General features: G+C 49.6%; 1 protein-coding gene across 13 annotated transcripts in view; it reads left to right on the forward strand.

Moving 5' to 3' along the window:
• The first annotated feature begins 16924 nt into the window (after positions 1–16924).
• IRF2 (interferon regulatory factor 2) overlaps positions 16925–18722 on the forward strand; it is a 41676-nt gene continuing 39878 nt past the window's right edge. For 7 of the 13 annotated variants that reach the window (XM_040554698.1, XM_040554701.1, XM_040554703.1 and 4 more), the window contains exon 1: positions 16951–17236. The gene's annotated coding sequence lies outside the window, so the exon portion shown is untranslated. Of the gene's footprint in view, positions 17267–18722 lie in introns of all 13 variants that reach the window. The other 6 variants (XM_040554697.1, XM_040554694.1, XM_040554695.1 and 3 more) reach the window with 5 other exon arrangements.

The following is an 18722-nucleotide window of genomic DNA, read 5'->3' on the forward strand; positions in this document are numbered from 1 at the left end:
TGAAGAGGTGATGTGAATACTGTAGCACAAGTAAGATGGAGTCATCTCATTATGTAAAAAGAAATATGAATTCCACTTAAGTCTGCTATTAAAAAAAAAAAAAAAAAGTCAAAGTCTCAGCCTCCACATATTAACTTTTTGAGCTGTGATTAGCAGAAATAAAAATTGAGTGTCCCAAAATGCATAAGCCTTGCATTATGCGAAGTCAGCTGTGTTTATTAAACAGAAACAAGTTTGCTAAGCAGTTACAAAGGTTAGTACTTAGAGCACCATGGTTTTTCTAAGAGCTGTATACAATCGCACATTCTGTCCCAGCTAAAGCAGTAGCATTTCAATCACAGGGGAAAGAGCGCTAAAGAAAGCAAAGAAGTCTGGCAGTTAGTTTGATCAGTTAGACGTTCTGTTTAAATCTGGGCACCATTTTTACTGCAGAGGTATTTCAGCCCCACAAATACTATTCCAAAATAGCTGCTTTGACTGGAGGAGCTCCTCCATCCCCAGGTCCTGAGGATACTGCAGAATCGCACTCGACTTTTGCAAGCTGAGGCTGGATGTACGGGCTCTAGTCTCGTCTTTGCTACGTTGTGGTGAAATCCTGGGCAAATCCCAACTCTGTCCTTTGCAGCCCTACAATATTAGAATCAAACCACCAGCAAGTGCTTCAGGATCCTTCACGAGAAACCTTGTGTAATTCAGACTATTGCATATCAGAACTATTACTTAGTCCTGTCTCACAAGACTTAGCCTACTGAAGTTGTCATTACAGACAATAATCCCATTTTGGATTAAAGGAGATCACTAAAAGAAAAATGATTCTACAACTTTTCTAGTGTTCACTAAAATAGAGAAAAACAAAGTCAAAGCTAAGCTGCAATGAATTTAGGATATTTAGGAAGATGTATAGGTAGGGTTTAGGGAAAGAGGCGATGTTCCCATCAGTCCTTTCCTCTCAGTACAAGAGCTGCGTTTCACTCCAGGTGAGTAAATTGCTCCACGGAGCCAGGAAGGCTTTGGGGTTATTTCTAGCCAAGGGCTGGTGTTCCCATCAGTGTGGCTTAAGGGCAGAGGAAGAGCCAGCTGGAGAAGGGAAGGGGTGGAAGTGAGAACATCCTTGAACACCATCTGGCAAGGAGGATTTTAGGTCTGGATAGAACTTGTAAGCTAAGCTCATGGTAACTGGAAAAAATATGATCTAGTCAAACAGGTGAAATCGGGGCGGTGTGTAAAACCAAAACAACCCCCATGGCATTCACAGCATCCATCCCAGCCCTCCCAAGCTGCAGTCTGTGGCTGTTGCCTCTTGCTATGGCACCAGTAAAAGAGTTGGTTCCACTGATGCTGTAAATGCCTTTCAGGTAGCTGAAGGATGCAGCCAAGCTTTCCATTAGCCACTCTTTCACAACACTTCTTTGTATTTTTCATCAATTATTTTTTGTTTGCTTAAAAATAATTTATCTTGATAAAGCAGACCTCAAATCATTCAAAACCCCACATACATTGGTTTGCTTTCTCTGGACACACATACTGTAATCTCTTCAGTTGCAAATACCTTTTTATATGCAAATTATATTTGTTAATGCAATCTTACATTTATTTATTTACTGCTGAGGCCAGGCAGTAGGCATACAAAATCACTTCTAGAAACATTAACAGTATGGGTAGTAAAGGACAAATTATAACAATGACAGCAGAAGGGTTTTCTCCTTATATCCTGTAAGGAATTACACTTAGTCCAATGAAAAACTCCCTCTCAGTGGTATATTTTCTCCTGTTATTGACTATCTGCAGCAGGACAGTCATAGCAGAACAACTGTTTCTCTTGCGATCGAGGTTCAGAAACAAACTACTGCTTCATCACCACGGGGTGTCACTGTAGGTAGCACAATAATCCATAAAACTCACATTAATGAACAATTTGAAAACAAAACCGAAACCCTCCTGCATGACGCAACCCTTTCACACCTCCCAGTGGCTGCTTGCTGTCAGCCTGGGTGTTTATTGCTGCCGGGGACTTGCATCCCAAAGAACACGGGAACATCACATCACCAATGGCCAAGAAAACCTCCCCCCGCCTTTCTCATCACATATCAAAGCAGAACTGAATCAGCTAGTTTTAGGGCAAAAAAGGGGCTGTCTCTGCTATCCTAGACCCACCACCTAGACCCACTATAATATTTAATAATTTAAAAATGCATCCCACCAAAAAAAACTCCTGCCATACCTGTGGTGATGGTTTTTAAACAGAAGGATGTTGCAATAACTCATTTTGCCTGCATCATGAAAGGTGATTGCAGAAAACAGATGGAGAGGAAAACTTGCTTTGTAAGCTCTCAAATATTATTTTTATGTCTGTGACCCTTCAAAATCTAATTCAGTAGTTGGGACTTTCCCGGATGACCATAAAACTAAAATTAAGACCTAACTTTTCCAACCAAATAAAACATTTTATTTTCCTTGCTAGAGACCGAAATGTTCTTTCATAAAGTCAGTCACATAATTAAAGTGCCTCAGAAGTAAGAAAGATGCACAATATTCATTTACCAAAAGTATTTTGGTTTGTTTAGTGTTTGCAGGCAAGACTTTGAATTGGGCTCAGTAACTCACCGCTGCTGCCCCCAAAGCTCAGAGGACTTGTTTTGGCCAGCGATGGTGCTCTGCCTCTGCTTGCTGCACACACAAGGCCACAAAGTTTCCGTCTAGCTGAAGATGTTGAGCTTTGTGTGGACTCAGCTGGTGAAATTCAGTAGCATGGGGTATAGAAGACCGACCTAGATGATATAATTGGCCCTCCTGGTTTTAAATTGTATACGGAAACAGGCCATTCAAAGTTGTCTCATTACCTCTAAAAAGGACCAGGCAGCAGGTTTTCCTTCGTATGCATAAAATAGGAATATTAACTGCGTGGCCTGAGAGTATCTGATGCAAGGATGGGCCTGTGGATGAAGAGTACTGCCACAGCCCTTCATGGTCATTAAGAAATAACCCTGTCACCATCTGAGGAGAGCAGTGGGAACCACCAGTACTCTGCAGTTTACACTTTTCTGCACAAAAACATAGTTAAAACTAAACTTTGGCAGCTGCCTTACAGAGGAATCTGTTTTTGTAGGATCCTTCTTAACAGACACCAGAGTTTCCTCTTTCCCTTTCAACTTCTGGTACCAAAATGAGAACGCTTTGGGTTCCCTTTTAATCCCATTCAGCTGAAAGCAGCTTCCTCAAACACACATCCCACATCTCTTCTGCATGGCACCGTGCAAAAAGGCTGGCTAAAGGGAGGTAAACCTTGCCTTGCTAGCAGGAGGCCTTAACGAGGTAAAGGCCTACTGCAAAGGCCCTGAACCCTTCTGTGCCTCCTTCTCCCTGGCTGGTTCCTGTGCTCAGCACGGTGGTTCTCCTGGCCCTATTGTCCAGACTGCAGGTGAGGCTGGTGGCCCCATGTGTGCAGCCCTCTCCGTGCCCTTTATTAATACAAAGTCCTCAGAAGGCAATCAACAATCCCAGGCGAGCTGCGGCCTCTTCACGCCTCAGGCCTGACATTTAATGCAGACATACGTTCACCTGAGGTCCCTAATTCTTGGCTAGCCTTTGCCTGCCTGCCATAGGGTATGTATAAGATTACATGACACTATTATGATGAAAAAAGTCTCCTGAGACGTGTGGAAGACCAGAGAAGCAGTAAGGGAAGGCACCAGTTTCACCGAGTCTCCGGCAGCACTGGGCTGCTCTCAGGGGGCCTGTACCTTCCTTTCCTGGTGCTACCAAGGGAAAGCATCCAGCTGCAAAATGAAAACCAGACTCCCCCTGCTTTCACTTCTCACCGTATTTTATGCCTGCTATCCTCCTGAGGGCTGTATGTGACGTATAACCCCTCTCTGACTGGCACCCTGCTGTACTGGGGCTTTTTGGTCCAGCTGTAGACCATCCCTAAGAGGCAGCTGTTGCACTTCTCCAAAGGACCATGGGTTTCTAAAGCCAAGCCCAAAAGGTGCCCAGACACCACAGGGAGACGGTTCATGAGCTCAGCTGGCTGGATCAGCTGTGGGACCGATGCTCTGCCTCACCCACATCCCAGGAGCCACCACCTCCACACAGGACTGCCTGAACCCCACAGCCTTCACCTGATGGCAACCTGCTTGTTAAGGCCAGCTGAAGTGGTATGGCTTCGTTTTGTTGTGCTGGGCTTGGTTTCTGCAGGGTTAGGGTGAGTGGCAGGGGCAGCCCAGCTGTACTTGCTGCAGGGGTGGTGAGGAGGAGGGTGGCCAAAGGGACAAGGACAGTCTTTTTTGCAGCCCACGTGAAATTGTTGCTTGCCATGACAGATACCTTTGAGGGCCTCAGTTCCCAATCTCACTGAAAAGCAGCAAGGTTTGGGGCTGTGCTGGAACTGGCTAAAAAAGACAAGCAGGGAGCTGTGAGGGCGGCTGCGGGCTCTGCTCCCAGGCTGCCCACGCTCCCCTTGGGGCCAGCATATAAACACCCCTTGCTGGGGTGTACGGTGTGCAGACCGTAGCGCAGGCTTGACCTGCTGGGCATGCCAGCATGGGTATTTTTAATCAGCTTTCCCCGAAGGTACCTCCTCTTTCCAGGGCGCAGAGCCACCAGGGGAGATGCAGCGGGACGAGCTGGGGCAGCGAGAGGGGGGACGCCGAGGGAGAGGTGGCACCTGGGGCTCCAGAGGCCGGACACCTTGCAGCAGCTCTGCGAGCTCTCCCCGGGGGACAGGGGGCTCTGCAGCAGCGTATGGGCCGCTCCGAGTCTTTTGGGCTGGATGCTGACCTTAGGAATGTAATCAGAGAGCTGATTATAAATAGTTTGTGCAGTTGTTGATGAGATTAAAATGTGCTGCGGCAGGCAGTTGGAGGCAGGGGGTTACTCCAGTGTGTGCCCAGGATGCTGCGTGCTCGTTAATCTCCGGGTGCACGTCAAGCCTGAAAAGGGGAAGTGGCTAAAAAAAATGCTCAGAAAATGCTCCCAGGGAGGGGGGGAAGGAGGAAGCAGCCTGGCTTACAAAACAGGGGGTGTGGGACAAGGGGGAAGGGGCCAGGGAGCAGGGAAAATTAAGGAGTGGGGAGGACGGTCGCTGCAAGCCTTCAGGGTGGTGACCGTCCTGCAGGCACGGGGTGGGCTGAGCTCAGAGCCAAGACACAAAAACCTGCAAGGAAAAAGGAGCAAAACCATAAAACCAGGGGAATGTCCTAAATAGCAGAAGTAAAAACCTCCAGGTAAACTGTCGGTGCTGGTTTGTGTCCCACTGGCGGTGTGCGATGGGGCTTGGGAGAAAGGCAGGGAAAAGGTGGAGGGGAAGGAGAAGCGCAAGAGGTGGGTGATGGAGCAGGTCAGGGCACAGCCACAGCTGTGGCAGCATGTGGGACAGGCACAGCAAGGCTCTGGGAAGGGCTGACTGTGAGTTTGGGCAGGAGGTGCTGCCAGACCTGTGCTGCCCCGGTGCGAGGGGGAAAGCTAACGCCTCCTGGGAAGCCCCAAACCCTCCCACATTGCAGCCTCAGAGGCTTCAAGCCAGGTGGGTCCAGAGAGAAAGGAAAAGGGATCGAGGAGATGGTGCCGGGCAGTGTAAAGGGCAGCAATCTGCCATGGGGTTTTCTGTGGTTACAATGAAGAGTTTTAAGGAGAAATTTAAGGTAGCCAGGTGCTGGGCAAGATGCATCTTCAGAGCGTCTTCCAAGTGTGAGTGGCAGCTGGGAGTAAAGCAGAGGAGCAGAGATGGTTTTGCTGGGCAACAGGCACCAGGAAAGACCTCAAAAACCAAGAGAGGCATCCTGAGTCAGAAAACCATATTCAGAAGAGAATGGTGAAGCTGGGTGCCGAATGGCCGGAGTGGTCACAGAGCAGGCACAGAGGAATCTCCAGGAAGAAGGAAGACAAGGAATCATATATTATATACATTAATCTTTTTGCTGACAAGAGGAATCATTGGGGAGACTGCCTGGTTTTTAGCATGGCAGGAGAATTACGTCTGGAACAGACAGTGGGTCCGTCAGTTAGCAGGGTAAGGGACGGAGCCAAATTTGCGTTTGTGGATGAAGGAGTCCTGGAGATGAAGTGTGCAAGAACAGCAGGAGGAGATAAGTGGCTTGTTTACCACGTAAAGCCTGAGGATTTGGGGGAAAACTGCTCACCTATGTAATATATAGATGCCGGAATTTTGCTGAGAGGAGAAAAAAAGTTATGAAGGATTAAAATGAGCGCTCTGAGAAATGCCACAAAGCTCATATTTTCTCCCCCTTACTTCAAAACAAAATAGTGGTAATTAGCCTTGTCCTGATGACTGAAATGCAGGTGAAGCATGCCTTACTGCTGACCCCTGAGCACGCACAACAACGGTGACAACAGCAACTTTCACGGACACACAGCTCTGAAGAAATTGGCTCAAATATTGCCACGGAGCCAGCACTCAAACGCTCTGCTTGGAGCTGTGCCTGGGGCTGGATCTCAGCGCCCCTGATGTGAATAGATAGGGATCGGGGTTACCACATTATAACAGTGTGAGAATCAGGCTGGAAAACAACCCGTCACCTGAAGGGACTAATTTTTTCTTTCCCAAGGCCTGAGCAGAGTGAGAAGTCGAACGCTCTCTCCTGACACGAGACATGGCAATAGAAATATTAAAAATAATGCTTCTATGAACAGTGAAACTTCAGTAGTCTAATTTCCTGTGGCTTTGTGCTTCCTGTTTATGTTCCTTTCATGCCACGTGTGGTGAGGGGTGAGCTCTGAGCAGAGCTTGCTCGGGGCTCTGCATGCTCCCCGGCTGGGCTGGTGCCACAGCATCCCCTCGGTGCAGGAGCTGCCCCCCGCCTATTATAAACCAAATCACTTATAATCAGGCCTGCAGCTGAATCATGACAGTAGAGGAATAAAACCATTGTGTCATCGAGCTTAAATTGGGAAAGTAGATCCTAATGTGGACGCGAGTGCAGACACTGGCGCGGAACAGCAGCCTATTTGTGTGCAAGGGCGCTGCAACAGACGGGAGCAAAACGGCACAGACCTCTGGAACCCCAGGATGGGATTTGGAAAAGCATAAAAGCGAAGAGGCAAGTTTCTGCTGTTCCAGGCTTATTGTTCTGGCTGTGTCTCAATCCGTGCATGACTGAAAAGACAGCATATCTGCAGCAGAGTTCACCATTTACCTCCTTCCTGAAACAGAGGATCGTTTGTTTGGCCACCCTGCAAAGCATTGCAGAGCACTCCAAACACCGATGGCAGACGTAAGCAGACTCGATCGCAGGTGCCGCCCATTTCCAGGCTGCTTTCACTTGAAGCCTTTGAGGCACAGATGAAAGGCGAGGGCAAGGCCAGAGCAGCACCGGCACTACGGGCCTGCTGACATCCCTTGGGGGTGTTAGCAGGAAAATGGAAAAACTGCAGCTCAGAGCTAACGTGATTAGAGACCGACAGAGCTCCTCCGCGCTGCTGGTGAGGCAGGGAAAATATCCAAAATAGAGAGGAAAAGACTTGGATCAGGCTTGCAGAGGTGGGGAAAGGGTAGAGGGATGAAGATGCTCGCCTATTCCTGGTGTTGCCATGGTTCACGTGGCTGTTTGCAATAAACAGAGCAAGGGAGATGGTCCCAGGCTAAAAGGAGCCCAGTGATGATGGACACTCAGGAAGCCCTCCAAGTTCTGTGGCTTTTGTCCTCTGGGCCTTTCCCTCAAGCTAGCAAAACAAACAGCAGCCTTGCACATGAGCAGCAGCATCCGAGGGCTGGTGGGAAGCCAGAGAAGAAGGACAAGTGCTCCGCGCAGGGCTCGCAGGGCGGCGTGATGCCTTTCACCAGCACCACCAATAAAGCAGAGAAGAGGGGCACCTCTGAGCAACCTGCCTTTTTTCGCCTTTGTCACGTCCTCGGTTCATCGTGACTAACACAACGCGAAGTCTGTGACTTTGGGGGAAAAAACACGTAACAGGCCACCTTGATCTTCTCTTTGGTTGATAGCTGTGCTGGTAGGTCAAGGGGCAGGAGAGCTACGGTGAAGCTAGAGTGTGCGAGTGAAGGGATGGGGTGGCAGGCCAGGCTCAGAGCTACCCTCCGTGCCCATTCCCCTTTGTGTCTGAATCCGTGGGACACAGCAGCATGTGGCTTTGGCCCAGGGACATGGGGAGCAGTGGCGCAGCTGGACAGGGTGGGATGCTCCGTGCCACCACCATCCTGGGATGCCCGGGGACGCTGGCCATGAACATGGGCTTTAAGGAGATGCTTTTGGAGCAGCTTAGAGCAGTGGTGATGTTGCTGCTGAGAGGGACGGGCGCTAAAAATCACCACAACCGGCCGCGGATTCCTGCTTCAGCGCCTGAGAGTGCCAATGGGGTGCTGGCAGGGCAGCTGGAGAGCTTGCCTTCATGGACAGAACACCCCAGGTTGGGGAAAGAGCAGGGACAGCTTCATAAAAACCTTAAATACAGATCAGAAAGAGAAGAGGAAGCTTGCAGGAGCCTCACCGCCATAGCTGCTAATAGCTTTGGTGTAAATGTTATTTGCAAGTATTCCACAAACTATTTATGACTGTTTTATGTGCGCTAAATGTTTGCTCGCCAAGAAATGACACATTACCGTTTCTTTGAAGCTGACTGGGAATTATTACCACCTGCTTATCAGGCTTTTACATATCTAGCCCAAGGTACAATGCTATAATGCTTTCCAACAAAGAGAACTCTTGACTCTGCAGCCAGATTCGCTCCCAAAGCGAAATGGTGGTGTGGGAGCAGAAGAAATGCAAGAAAATTATACATAATTGCTTTTCCTCCAGCTCTTTTATGCAGGGAACAGGTGACTCAGCATTCCCATAAAGCTACCTTAATGGGAGAGGAGGAGCTCTGTCTTGAACTGGCAGCTGTCCGCCCTTGCCTTTGCTTCTGATATCTGCCTACTAAAACTTACCTTCGGGGCCGGTTGTTGCTTATCAGTGCCATAACATGCATACTTGCGGAGTACTCCTTTCTTCTTTCATTAAAAGGAGGATTTCCCACCCCGCATGAAATTATTTAAAGCAAGGTGCAAATAGGAAAATAATAACCACAAGGATCTGAGCTTTTTTTTTTTTTTTTTTTTTTTTCCCAAAAAATAATCCCACTAATTTAACGTGCTAGTGATGTCTAGCTGGGTTCACGGGTCCAGCTGCTGTGCCATGTCTTACAGATCTAAGGAAACAAGCCTGGTTTGCTGTCTCCTAGCTTTACATGACCTAAGTAGCTGCTTTTTGGTTGCTGTTGTTTGTTTCTCTGAGGTACTGAAAACACAAGGACAAATATAACGTGACACTGGAGAACCACGGTGTAGAGCAATATTACTATTTGCAGCACCGCACAAGAGCAGGGGTCCTGAAAAAGCAGGGCACATTTATACCAGGCACTGCAAAACAGAACAAGACGAGACTCCTCAGCAGGTGAAGTGCACCGCGAGCCTTACTTCTGCGCTGCACGATGCTAATTAAATAAGCCCATTCAAAACAAAGCTCCCACTCATATTTGCTATTAATAGCCAACAGTTTTCCTCCTCCGTCCCCTCCCACAACCTTTCTCTCTCTTCCAGTGATAAAGCAGCCCTATGTGGGGGGCTGAGACCTCTCGCACACCAACAGGGGTTCAGCACCTCGCCAGCTGACTCACTGCCGCCTTCCCCAGGGTGCTTTCCCCGTAAGCCCACCCCATCGGTGATGGCAAATTCTGGGAACAGGTGGTTTGAAGTTGGTGTTGGGTCTTGTTCGTCCTCTGACACTGGTTTTCTGCTCGCCCCTTGTATCCCTCCTCTGAAGGAGTCTCTCCTTGGCTGTGCCGGCTTAGCAAACCTGAGAACAGGGCAACGGTCAGAGCGACAGAAATGACTTGTCAAAGGAGAAGTGCAGCACGATGGGCTTCAGGAGAGATGAGTCACCAGCGATCTGCACTCCAGAAACAGCTCACCAGAGCCAGCTGCTGCGTTTCAGAAGATGATCTTACTGGACTCTGCAGGCTAGCAACAAAGGTGCAGTAGGGGAGCTCAGCTTCAGCATGCAGGAGTTGTTGCAACTGCCTGTACCTGGGGAAGACGGGCAGTCCGGGATGTGGAGGCTCTCCAGAGGTCAGCCTTGCTGCTTTGGAGATGCGCAGGCAGTCAGCAGGCAGGGCTCCTTATACGAGCCCTCACTACTCTCCCATTAATCATTAAACACTGACTAGAAAAGACAAAATAGCCAGAGCTTCAAAGAGGGTTCTCACTTGGAAATGGCCTTGTAACTTTCGGTGGCCATTTTTACTTAAGGTAGAAGAGCCTAAAATTAAATGTTTATAATTGGATCCTTTTTTTTTCTTTTTTTTTTTTTTTTTTAAGGGTCACATTCGGCCATCACCCAGTCTGTGTTGCCGTGTGAGATGGGGACCGCACCGAGGAGGAAAGGCTCGAGCTATATTTAAGTAGCCCCACAGACGTGTGGCCCCAGAGGCTGCTGCGGGCACGGAGCACTGCCCGGTTTGCCATTAGGAGGCAGCCTGAGCTGGGATGCCTGGGATGCTGCTCCACGTTGCACCCTTCTGTCACCCTTTCTCCTCTAACACAGCCTGGGCACCCACTTGTACCAGACAGAGGCCAGAAATGGGCTAAAAAGACTTGAAATTCTTCTCTCTGTGCTGGTGGGGTAGGAGCTGGTGGGGTGACGGCCCATGCTGCTGCTCTGTGAGGCTGGTGAGGGAATACGCCTGGTGAGCACTTCTGTGATGCATGCCCCGGGAAAGACTTCCTTATATATAAAAATCCACTACAAACAGAAAGTGAAAAGAGAAAAAAAAATCTCTTCCCCATCAACAAAGAGAATTGGCCTGATTTTAATAACAAATAAGTTTTGAATCCATTAAATCAAAGCCTGTGTTTACACATGATATGAAGCAAAGCTCTTAATATCTCATCATCTTCTGGAAGAAAAGAATTTGTTCTGCTTTGTCAAACCAACAGACAATGCATCACTTATCTTTTTATTCTGCCTTGGTTTCACTGGGAAAAATGCCACAAAAGCTTCCACTTGGGTGAAATGCGCTGCTACAGACAGGGTGAGCGGGACTAGTTTCAGGTACGATCTACTGAAGCAGCCTGGCTCCAGTCCATGCTTTCTCTGCCAAGCTCTGCTTCAGCCCTGAAATGTCAAGATGCTGCACCTGTTTTTAAAGAACTGCTTTCCTCCCTAAAATTTGCTGTATTGAGCCAAGAGACACGGGTGAGTAAAAATGCCTCACAATACCGGTATTAGCAAACTCACTGCTTTCTCCCTTCCCTCCTGTTAAAGGAACAAAACTGGGCACAAACTGGAACGTGAGCTTCTGTCTAAACGCCAGGCAGCACTTCTGTGCTGCGCAGGTGATGGAGCACGGACACAGGTTGCCCAAGTTGTGGGGTCTCCCTCCTTGGAGATCTTCCAAAGCCACCTGGACGTGGCAAGCAGCTCCAAGTGGCTCTGCCTGAGCAGAGGGGCTCCAGAGGGCCCTGCCAGCCTCAGCCATCCTGCGACTATCTGAAACCTGTCGAGGGGCATTATTTTGTCTCTGGGCTCTTTCAGACAGAATCCCCTAACGGCTGGATAAGGCAGCACCTCAATGAGGGCACCTCAGTTACAGAACGTGTGAGAGGCTTTGTGTTGCAATGGAAAAGTTTTATTTTCATATTGGTCTTTTTCTTTTTCTTCTTTCTCTTACGCAGTATTGGCACGCTTTGAGAACTGCACACGCTGCTGGCTAGAGAAGACAGTGTGTTTACAGCGTTGATTAAAAATATCTTACTCAGAGCACTTTCTTTAGATAATTCAGACATTCCTGTTCTGAACTCACCCTGAAACATACTTGCACAATCCTAAAATAGCAAAAGATTTTTCCATCTTGGAATGGTCTTCTGTAATTATGACTGTAATTATTACCAATAAAAACAAAACAATGCTCCTATCATCTACTTTCTTAGCAATCAGAAGATGAGCACAGCTGAAAAATATGAGAGCTGAGGAGTACTCCGTAATATAGACACCCTGTTAAGACTCTCGGGGCAGGTCTCCTCGCCAGCATAACCTAGCTGAAGACAAAGACGTCACATGGATGAGTTTGTACAGAAATGCCTTAAAAAACCTCTCTCCGTGCTGTGAATAGTGTTGGGGTGGTGCTGCTGGCACACGCTACTGCTGCTGTCAGCGGGTTCCTGCTGTAGCTGCCTGGGGGCTGCTCAGGCCATGTGTCTGTGCCCTCGGATGGCAATGACTGTGCCCCACCAGGAGCAGGCAAGGGACCACATCCCAGCTTGTGGAAGCATCCTGAGCAAGCTGCACGCCACCCTGCAGCCAGGGGAGCACAAAAAAAAAAAAAAAAAGAAAAAAAAAGAAGAGGAAAGACCACAAAAAGGTTGAGTTAAGGAATCCAGGCAAAATCAAGGCAGTGAGGGTGAATGGAGAGGCTTTCCCCCACACATGTTCTTGTGTGCACACATAACTTCAGGCATGTGAGGAATCCCTCTGAGCCCAGTAGCAACTGGTCATGTCCTTACGCTTAAGCACACGCTGGAGTATGTGCTCAGTCGGCACTTAGATAAGTTAGTCTTTTTTCATGCAGTTGTTGAGCAACAGAAGAAAAAAAGCAGACGACTCTCCAGGTGCACGCCGAGATGTGCGATGATTTCCAAGGACTTCCTGATGGCCACTGCTGTGCCTGTCCCCCTTCTGATGCCAAGGCTGGGACTGCAACGAAATCGACCAAGGAGCACCCTGTCAACTCTGTCCTTCTGTCCCTGGTGAACCTTTATTTTCTGTTAATTTTAACACGACCATAAATACTCATAGAACACTGCAGAAACACCAAAGACCAAACGGTCCTTTTATTTATGACAGTATAAACACCAAGCAAATAAATTAAAAAATACCCACCCAATGAATAAAGCATTTATTTCAGAGAGTAAATGCATTTCAATAAGTTGTTAAACAGTTAAACAGTTAGCCAGCTTTTTTTTTTTTTCATTAAACTTGAGGTGATTGTTTGCGTTATAATATACAAATACTTTTAATTCTTAAGTATAATCAGCAATCTGTTGGGCTTTCTTTTATTATAAGTAAGATGGCATTGCTATGTAGTATCTAAAAATATCGGTATTACAGATTACATCAGCATCAGAATGTTTTCCACAGGACAAATTAAAAGTGCTAAGAAATTTCCCTGTGCATCAAGATGAAAAATGGGTGTGGGCACTCAGGAAGGCATGGATGTGTTAAAGCAAGAATTATGGGAGACTTGCAACTAATTTCTTCTCTTGCTAAGCACTCACCTGTACTGCAAATTACCAACGTGGTTTCTGCTGCAGAGCTTTCCTACTTTAACATACCAGAAAAATATGCAGGCCAACTGTGGGTGAGCACACAGGCTTGGGACCCAAATCCATGAGAAAATTCAGCTGTTCACCTTCAGTGCTAGGGACAGAAAGTCACGGTGCAATGGATCTGAAGACCTGAACTGATGGAATAGTCAGCTCCTCTTAAAGGCTTATTTACCTTCTGGAACTTCAGGAATTCCCATTTTCAATTTTGTGTTGGTTTTATTTTTGGTGTTTTTTCACAGAAATGAAGGCCAGGCCAGAACAGTTAATCTTTAGTGAATGAAAGGCAGGATGCTAGTGGAATCAGCTGATTCCCTAAGGAAGATGATTAATAGTGTAAGCTGCAAACTTTGGCAATTCTGCAGAGAAAAAGATCTGGATTTTTGATGCTTCTTGGTTAAATTTTCTGACTTTAAGGATGTCAGATCTTACTGAAACAGCAAAGTTGTGAATGGTAAGTCTCTCTTTTTTTTTTTTTTCACATGGAATGAGTCACTGTTGAAAGCTATGTTTAAAAACCAGAAGCTGTCCATTCCCATTACCTTTCAACATCATGAAAGAATCACAACAGAAGATTTAACTTCTAGTACATCCTGTAAATTTCTCATCATAGAAGATGTGGAGAGAAATGTCTTTGTGAATGCCTTGAATGAGCCCAATCTAGATCAGCTGAGGGCAGTGGGAAGAAATGGAAAGTGCGGGCTGCAAATTCTACTAAATGGCTTGGTTATTGTTTTCTCCAGTAAGCCACTTGTGTTTTCTGTGACCGAACACAATTAGTGTCATTCACAATGTTGCCACTTTGTGAATAAGTAGTCCTCCGAGTGTGAGAGTGTGAGACTAAATTATTAATACGATTGTAAGTATTTTTCCCACAGTATATGCTGGTACCTAAACTACAGACTTTCATAGCTCACTCATTCTGTAAACGAATTGAAAGTATATTACTGGAAATGACAACAGCCACAACACTGCAAAAAGCAGCCTGGGCTGCTGTTCCCTTTGTAAGGAGTGAGCTGTGTGAGTGGCACTGGGCAACTCCCATCTCCTGAGCAATTTGCAGGCATTCACAGTTAGGCCTTTTGTAACCCTTAGAACAAGGTGGTTGGAACAAAACTGTGTCTTATTAAGTTATTCCTTCCAAACTGGCGTGTGCTGTAAACCTGTGAAGACTTCTGCAAGTTGGCAGGGTAACGTGGCATGTAAGCAAGCCCTCCCTCTGGTCCCTAAAAGACAAAGCCCGTGTTTTCAAGAGAGCATTTTGTTAACTGCTATACATTTCCAGAGCCCTGATTTGCCAACAGGTCTGCCAGGACACGTAAGGCTACTCCTGCTTGCGTATGGTGTTGATACACAACTATATGACCACAAAAACAACTCTGAAGTATGAGTTAGCTCAGAGATCCATCCTGCTGTGACCGACACACGTCTATGACAGCACGTAGCATGGCAAGGACATACCGAGGCACCCACAGAATGGCTTCCAGCCTCTAGCAATCTGCTGCTTAGGGGACAGCTTGATGCAGAGGCTGTGTCTTTACATTTAAAGCACCTCTTTTTTCTTTTTTTTTCTTTTTTTTTTTTCTTTTTTTCTTTTTTTCTTTTTTTCTTCTTCTTCTCTGAGTGCGCTCGGGTGCTTTTTTGATTCCCTGTGAACTTTTGGCACCTTAAAGCAGGAAGTGCCACCGTTTAATTACCTGCTGTGTGAAGAACCACCTCCTCGTGTTTGCTTTAAATCTGCCACCTGCTAGTTTCACTTGATGCTCTCTAGTTCTTATATTAGAAAAGAAAGCAAATAATCCATCCCCATTCTTCTCTATTCATGACTGTGTATTTTCTCTCGCCTGACTTTTTTGCATTGGCTCATTTCTACAGCCTAAAAAGTCCTGGTCTGTTGAGTCAGTCTGGGTCATTCTGTATTTTTAATTACCTTTGCTGTTCTCTGATTCTTTGCCACTTCTGCCATACCTGCTGGGGGGTGGAAGGGCTCCTGGTCTCATTCCATCCCAACATTTCCCAGCTGCTCTGCAGCAGTTTTGGGTCACCAACCTGACCTGTCTCAGAGAGTTGGTACTATCATCTTACTCCTTCCATTTTCCTATGGAGACCTTAAGTCTTATAAAAATTCGGTTTTAGTTGCTAGTTTTAGCTGATCTGACTGCTTCTTTTGGAGCGTATAGCCCCCTTCCCTTCAGACACAGCCCAGCCTGACCCTCCTACACAAGTGTATCTTGTTATTACAGCATCCCCCTGCTCTCCTCTCCAAGCACATCCATTCTGTCAATGTGCTGATTTAAAGCTAGACACCCTGGGCCCTCATCTCACTCCTGAGGCTGCTTATATGGCACTATCTTTTCTGACAGTTTTCCACCATTCTCTGTTTGGCTCTTGTCAACTTTCATCCTGTCTTTTACCCAAGGACACTGAATCCTTGTGATTTCCCTGCCAGGGGATGCACGCTCCCAAGTGCTCTTCAGTACCCATCTACTTTCCATTTCTTTGGTCTAAAACTCCCCCTGTGACCTTCTCAATCTGAAGGCCAGCCACACAGTCCCACGAGGGCTTCATGGAAATCAGTCCGTCTGGGCTCTTCTCTTCTGGAAGTACCTGGAAGTGCCATGTGCCTCTGACCCTTCCTTCCTTGCAGCCCCTTCTCATCTCTCCCGGGACCTGTCCCCTTTCCCATCGGTGCTGACCTCTCCATTCTGCTGTATTTCTGCAGGAGATGCAGAAAAACCGTCCTGCCTGGCACTCTAAACCTTGCTCCCTAAACCTCTCACTTGCCCTTTCCTACTTCACAGATGCACAACATGGTCCATGGCCTCCTGTGAGGCCTTGGTGTTTTTGGGGAGGCGGTGGATTCCTGACGGCCCAAACGCTTCTGTGATTGCCTTCTCCTCAGTGTGAAGAGATCGCATCCTGGCGAGGAGGACTCATTGCCCACAAGGGCAGACACCTCAGGCTCCTGCGTGTGGCCAGGGCTGCCACGGCTGAGGGTCCTCACAGCACCTGCGCACCCAGGGAACACCTCCACCTCCTTTTGCTACCCCAGCAGAGAGCAGGGTGCGAGCAAACTGAGGTGTCCCGGCATGCATCCACACGTGTGTGCGCCACTTGTTCACCTGGATAAATGTGTAAATGTGTAGAGGACACGTGTAGGTATACGTGTATGTGAGAAATGCAATGACACACTGTACTTACGCAGGACCAAATCTCCTATCTCCCAGTGTCCCTAACTCACGGGGCCTTCCCTTCATCATGGGAAGGCCGGCAGCGATACCTGCGACCTCCCCTGGGCCAGTTTTACACCCTGCAGCCCCTCAACCTCTCCTCAGCCACCATGACCGAGGGCGGCTTTGCAAACCCCAAGAGGGCTCCGGCCGCCCCCCGGAGGCCCGCTGTGGGGCTGTGGAAGCCGAAGGACGCCCGCGTTGACAGCGGGGCCCCCTGAGGCGCTGAGGCGGCCGCGCCGGGCCCGCTGGCGGGGCCGTGCCGGGCTGCGGGGCCGAGCCGAGCCGTGCCGTGCCCTGCCCGTCTCCGGGCCCGGCGCTGAGCCCTGCCCCCGCCGCCTGCGCGGCCGCCCCGGCCCGGCCCGGCCCGGCGGGGAGGGAGGGAGGGAAGGAGGCGGGGGGATTTCCAAGCGCCGGCTGCTCGCCGCTTCCTCTCCTTGTTTTGCTTTCGATCTGGCCCTCCTCGCCGCCCGGGCGGAGGAGGAGGAGGAGGGAGGCACTTTTAGTTTTGCTCCCGCGATTATTCAGCGCCTGTTTTCATTTCCAGCCCGCGTCCCCTGGCAACCGGCGGTAACCTTGAGGGATCGCACCGAGCCGCGCCGGGAAGGGACGGGGACGGCGACGGGGACGGCGACGGGGACGGGGGCGCTCCCCGCACAGCGCTGCGCTGCCGCCGGTACCGCCGCTATTTCCCGGATCGCTGCGGGTGCGGGGTGCGGGGGCAGCGGGGGGGGCACCGAGGCCGCTGCAGGAGGAGGAGGAGGAGGAGGAGGAGGAGGAAGGGGGGGGGGGGAGGCCGCGGCGGCGGGGCACGGGCCGCGCTGCTGTGGGGTGTGCGTGTGTGTTTTTTTGGGGGGGTGACGCCCGATGGCCGCACTTGTTGCGGGGCTCGGGGGCCGCGGTCCGGGCCCGCAGCGGGCGGGGGGCGCTGGCGCTGCCCCGGCCCCGGCCCCTCCCGGTGGGCCCGCGCGTTACACAAGCGGCGGCCGCGCCTCCGCCTCCCCCCGCCCCGCGGCGGGCGGCGCCTCCGCCCCTGCGGCCTCCGGCAGCGCGCAGCCACCCGGCCCCGGCCCGAGGTGGGCCCCGGGGCCGCGCCGCCTCGTCCTCGGGCCTGCAGACGTTGCCGCGGAGGGCGAGCGGCAGGCCCTGCGGTGCGGGGCTTGCAGGGGCTGTCCTGCGCGGAGGGCACCCGGAGCGGGCCGAGGGCCGGGCCCTGGGCGGCTCCGTCCCCGGGGGAGAGTTATGAAGGGGCGTTTTGTTCGTGCGGGGTGCGCGGGTCACATTCCAGGCACCGCGCTCCGTCTGGGCAGATGCCGGGGATCGGAGATCTCTGAGGGATTGCAGCCCCGAGCCCGGCTCCCCAGCGGTATTCACATCCCTAACTCCTGCCCTGATGAGCGAGGGAGCACCTACACAAGGCTCTTGTATTGATACACACCGCTCCTATAAAGGAATCACTGATTTCATCCCCTTGCCCAGCACTTTGCTCCCAGTTGGCGAATGGCTGTCATTTACCGCTCAGCTCACCGTGCTGAGATCTTCTAGACAGCGATCTCCTGAACGTAGGAGCAGTTGTAAACTGGGACCTCCCTTTCCTGAGATGAAATACCCATCTTTGTAGTTACTAACCCCTAGTAGATTTGCATGTAATGTCCTTTGCAGAATGCCCTTGTTAGCACCATAAAAAGGGAGTTGAATGCGGCAGCAAAATTTACATTCTCCCTAATACGGAAATGGTGACATAATTATAAAACTAGCACAATTGATCTGTGGGGCAGATGGTTTCTGTCTGAATCACAATCTTTCCGTGCCACTGGCCTCTTCTGAGGCTACTCTGTCCTCCTCTGTCCCACACTGGTGATGTCTCTCGGGGGAATTACTCCATGTGCCCCTTGCATGCCCTGGGCCCTTTTTGCTGTCAAAAACGTGGTGTGGTTGGTATGAGAGCACAGAGCCCTTTGAGGTGATGGAGCTTCGTTGCGATTGTATTTCGTGCTGCAGTTCTTCAGCTAGCCACAGCCACGGGCAGGTAACAGAACAGTAACAAAACAAAACAAAACAGGGATCCCAGCTGGTAGGCACGGGTGTCCGGGTGGTCAGCCGTCACGTTTGACATACCTCCCTGTGTGGTGTCTCTATCAGAAGGTGGCAGGCCGGTCTTT

The sequence above is a fragment of the Cygnus olor genome, chromosome 4 (assembly GCF_009769625.2).
Source record: "Cygnus olor isolate bCygOlo1 chromosome 4, bCygOlo1.pri.v2, whole genome shotgun sequence".
Classification (NCBI taxonomy): Eukaryota; Metazoa; Chordata; class Aves; order Anseriformes; family Anatidae; genus Cygnus; species Cygnus olor.